We start from the raw sequence: 4,989 nt of genomic DNA, 5'->3' as shown, positions 1-4,989 counted from the left end.
TGATTGGTTAAGAAATGGTTAGCTACGATTGGACAGCTAGTGCCGCAGTATAGGCGGGCACAGCTGAGGCAACTCGTTATGTTATTGGTTATTGTTATAGCGCGCTGCGGTTGTACGGGTTCTATTGGTTGTACCCCCTGTCAGTCAAGTAACTCCTCCCTTTTTTCTAGTCCCTTCTTCCCTGAGCCTATAAAAACCCCTGTTCTCCCCTCGGGGGAGAGCGACATTCTGTCCCCAGAGGGTGCTGCACGTCCGGGGAGCCCCCATCATTTTTCCCCTGGGATTAATAAATCATCAATAATTCATCGAACCCTCGTGTCGCTCGTCTCCTTCTCCGCCCCCGGGCTGCGGCACAGAAGTAATATTTGAAATCAGGTTTTCATTTACACTAACTCGAGGGCCCTTATGAACAGTAGGAGGAAGAACAGTGTCTTTCATAAAACTAACACTTGAACCTTTTCTTTAAACTCTAGTATTAGTGTGAGAGTAGTGTTAGGTCTGAATTCAGAACAAGACTAGAGAAAAAAGTACTTTTGCATGATCATAACTGGCTTCCGAATGCAAGGTTTGGAGAATGAAAGGTGTTATTATGATCAGAAATACATGAATTGAGGAGAATGTCTAATCCTAACTCAATATCCTTCAGAATAATAACCTTTAGAGTTACTTGCCCTTAAATCTAAAGAAAAAGTAATATTGCCAGAACTATTATAACAAACGCGAGAAACCATACAGAGCACATCCTCATATATTTCTCACAAAGGTGTTTTGTGCCTTTTATTTTTTTTTTTTTAATCAGCAAGGAGCTGTTAGAATTTAGGAAAAGTTTTATATTCAAATATAAAACAGGGCTCCAAGAGAGCTGGAGAGGCAATTTTTACAAGGACATGGAGGGATAGGAAAAGAGAAGAGTGGTTTCGCCTTGACAGAGGGCAGGGTTGATGGAATATTAAAGAAAAAATTGTTCCCTCTGAGGGTGATGAGGCCCTGGCACAGGCTGTCCAGAGAAGCTGTTGCTGCCCCATCCCTGGAAATGTCCAAGACCAAGTTGGCTGGGACTTGTAGCAACCTGGAATAGTGGAAGGGGGTGGAACAACTCATAGTCCTTAAGGTGCCTTCCACCAAACTATTGTGGTTCTGAATGATATTAAACAAGGAACTTGCTTGATCTTGCAAGGTCCTGTTGTTCCTTCCAGTGCTGTTCCTTTCTTGGCAGTTGGAGAAACCAGTAGTCAGGTGAAGCAATTTACAATCCAGGTGAGCAACGATTATGCAGTCTGCTGCCCCAGGACAACAGCCTCCCAGCCCAAATCTGACTGGGACTAACTGGTTTGGATATAACAGGCACACTGTTTGCATTTAGAGAAATTGTGTTGTCAGTGTTGCATTCATTACTCTTTAAATGGCTTTGTGAAAGCTTGACTGTGAAAGGTAAATGTGTAAAAAGTTCCCTTTTATTTTTTTCCTGCTACACCTTCATTAGGAATTACTGAAGCACAAAGGAGGACAGTAACACTGACACTGATAACTACCCCTGTTAAAAGTTAGTGGAGATAATTATCTTGTCTGTGTCGCTCCAGTCTGTAGTTTAATTTGCAGTGTAGGAGCTGGAGACAAATCTATGGGCTATAGCAGCTATTTAAGTACTGAATTCTTCAACTTTCATTCCAAATAAAGACTGCTTTACTCTTCAGACATATTACCACAGCTTTCAGTAGAGCTACTAGGTTTTGTACCTCTGCCTGACACATTCCTTCTGCTGTTCTTCTGAACACCAGTCAATCTCTCATTTGCTTCAAAAATGAGTGTAATTTTGAAAACTAATTTTTACCAGATTGCTTTAGAAGATTATTTCAATTTTTCTGTAGTATGAGAACAAGACGTGTATGTTTAACTAAGTAATCACCAACTATGCCTTGACATGTTATAAACAAAGCAAGATCTATTAAATCTGAATAAAAGCACTAACTCTTTGCAAAGAGCCCACTGAAATCATGTGTGTGATCCAGAAAGCGGACCAGTGCTTCTCCAATGCCACTTGAATTATTAAGTTCAAATTCATTATTCTGCAAGTATTTTATGGTCTTTGTGACAGTAGCACAAAGTTATCATTTCAACTAGTACCTGTAATTAAAATGTTTGTGGACATACTGACATAACATACTTTTATTACCTGCAGTTTCCAATTAAAATTAGTATGACTTTATTTTAGTCATTTAGCACACACACGCTCCCCTTTTTCCAGAGGAGAAAAATGTGAACTGTTTTGAAATTAATTTATTAATAATATTCCAAAAATAGCTGTACTAATATTGAATTACAACAATTACATTTTATATCATTAACAAGTCTTTTCTACTGTAAAATTGAGGTAGAAGAATAATGTGATGCAATTTCAGCAATATTCTTTTATTGTAACTAGACTATCTGCTACTGCATTGTTTATGAAGTGACGAGCCTTGCACTGCAGGGAAATTTACATATAATAAAACACCCAAGGAACTGCTTCTTGCCTAGTGAGAACAAAGTGGTAGAGGAATAAAATGAAAAGCTTTCACTGATGTTTCACCCAGACATTGTTCCAGGAGTGTAACCTCATTTCGTTCACTGAAATTCATAATTTAACTCAGACTGAGTGGGATGTAAACTAGACCTTTTTCTTTTTCCTATGAGGTAAATGTATCTCAGGAGTCATTTGCTCTGAGATACCTAGACACCTCACAGTCCTCCCAAGGCATTGAGTTTGTAGGCATTTCCTCTAGAAGCCAAGTCATTGGCCAAAGATTAAAGAAAAAATTGGCCTTGCTTTCATATTTGTCAGCATATCAATGCAGCACTGATTTACATATATACGTACATGTAGTCCTGCAGAGGGTCAGGGCAGTTCTTCATGGACACAGTCTTCACCCTAGAGGTTGTGCAATTGCTTGAATTTGGCCATTCAGATGCCGGCACTGCAAGAGCCCAGTGGTTCAACCTGCTGTGCACATCTGAGGGTCAATGACTTATGAGAGATGATCTGTTATTTTACCCTCTGTGATCCACTTCTTCTCTGTACTTCTGCTTTGTCCTAAATATTTCAGGTTTTATCTTCAGCATTTCTGTCACCTTGTACATAGTTTTCAGATTCCAAAGCTATAGAGGCATTCATGGAATGAACAGTAAATATGTGTATAATATTGAGAGTAAATTAGATTGTATTTAAAACACACTCCCGTAAGATGTGATTTCAGTGCTCATGCCAACAGACAGCTCTGACATAAACTGAGTGTGACTCATAAATTGACTTGGGCTCCCCAAAACAGTTTTGTGAAAACAATATGCCTATTGTGTTCCATCAGTTCCTCTGTAATAAAAGGTGAAACAAATTTTATTGTTTAAAATAACAGTGGAACCAATGTGTCAGTTCCATTACTGTGTGTGTCTCTAGCTGACATAGAGATACACAATAGATTATGAATAGCCAATGTTAATCTACCAGATAAAAGTCGAAACTGAAATGGTGACATTGAATTTGTAATATGCACGTCAGAAGTATCCTCCAAAGTTGTTACTGGAGTTGTCATCCAGCTTTTCCTTCAGATGTACTGGCTGATTTCTTCCCTCCAAAAGAGGCTTTATAAAGCACCAATATTTAGATTTATTTTGCTAACGTACTATATCACTGTATGAAAGTGTATATGTATAATAGTATCACACAGAAGCCTCAAAACAGCATTTTAATGATTATGAATTTAGAGAGTTCCTAGTTCTTATAGTTCAGTGGTAAAATTTCTGACATGAATACCAGATAACAACACATAAGGCACTGCTGTGATTGCAGATGTGCTTGACTGAAAGCCTAACTGAATTTTATAGTTAATATGAGAATTTTTACCAAATAGTTTCATATATCTTTTGTACTTATCTAGAGCATGATACTGTTCTGATGACACTGATATTATTCTTTGTTAGATGATTATTCCATTATTCCACTATGCGGGAGCCCCTGGTGGTGAAGTGGTTAAAGCACAGCGCTGTGAACGCTGAGACCCGGGTTCGAGTCCCGGTCAGGGCCCCTCCCCAGGCAGATGGAGCTCGTTAGCCCTGTAAGGCAATCCATCTACGTCCTGAGGACCTCACTGCCACCATCCAAGCGTGCTTGGCCCCGGCAGATGAACCTCAGGATTAAAGGGTGGGCTCAGTTCCGCGCACACTGTGTCTCACCTAAAAAAATCCAATGCGCAGGCTAGAAGGTGTAAAGACCTTCACCAGTTCTTTGTTCACGAAGAGACTGGCCATACATTCCACTATGCACAACATAGTGGGTCAAACTGTATACAGAATGAAACAGGATCTGCTTTACGTTCCTATTAATGGAAGTTTGGTTTTCAGAACATAAAAGTTTCAAGCAATTTGTCTTTGTTCTTTCATTCTGTATTAGTAACCACTGAAATACAGTCTTAAAAATCTACAAACTGAGTGAGGAACTGCTATATTTCTTTTGGTGTTTTTTTGCAAGGATGGTGATGAGTTAATTTGATGTTGATGATAGAAAAACCCTGCTGAGATTTGTTTCAGTGTAATTCCTTAGAGGGCTTCTGCTGTGTGCTCTTGCCAAAATAATAACTGCAGCTGATACCCAAATGTTCTCATCTGCCGCAGCCCGGGGGCGGAGAAGGAGACGAGCGACATGAGGGTTCGATGAATTATTGATGATTTATTAATCCCAGGGGAAAAATGATGGGGGCTCCCCGGACGTGCAGCACCCTCTGGGGACAGAATGTAGCTCTCCCCCGAGGGGAGAACAGGGGTTTTTATAGGCTCAGGGAAGAAGGGACTAGAAAAAAGGGAGGAGTTACTTGACTGACAGGGGGTACAACCAATAGAACCCGTACAACCGCAGCGCGCTATAACAATAACCAATAACATAACGAGTTGCCTCAGCTGTGCCCGCCTATACTGCGGCACTAGCTGTCCAATCGTAGCTAACCATTTCTTAACCAATCA

The 4,989-nt window shown here is 40.1% G+C and overlaps 1 non-coding gene across 1 annotated transcript; it reads left to right on the top strand.

The window, feature by feature from the left end:
• The first annotated feature begins 3,985 nt into the window (after window positions 1–3,985).
• Window positions 3,986–4,057, top strand: TRNAH-GUG. The gene has a single exon. It is a non-coding gene; the product is annotated as a tRNA-His (tRNA).
• Window positions 4,058–4,989: the final 932 nt, after the last annotated feature.

Source organism: Empidonax traillii, unplaced genomic scaffold, assembly GCF_003031625.1.
Source record: "Empidonax traillii isolate 1590-97213 ecotype Southwest subspecies unplaced genomic scaffold, ASM303162v1 scaffold497:size1267575, whole genome shotgun sequence".
Lineage (NCBI taxonomy): Eukaryota > Metazoa > Chordata > Aves > Passeriformes > Tyrannidae > Empidonax > Empidonax traillii.
Note: the sequence above shows the minus strand (reverse complement) of the source record. Positions and strands in the feature narration are given on the sequence as shown.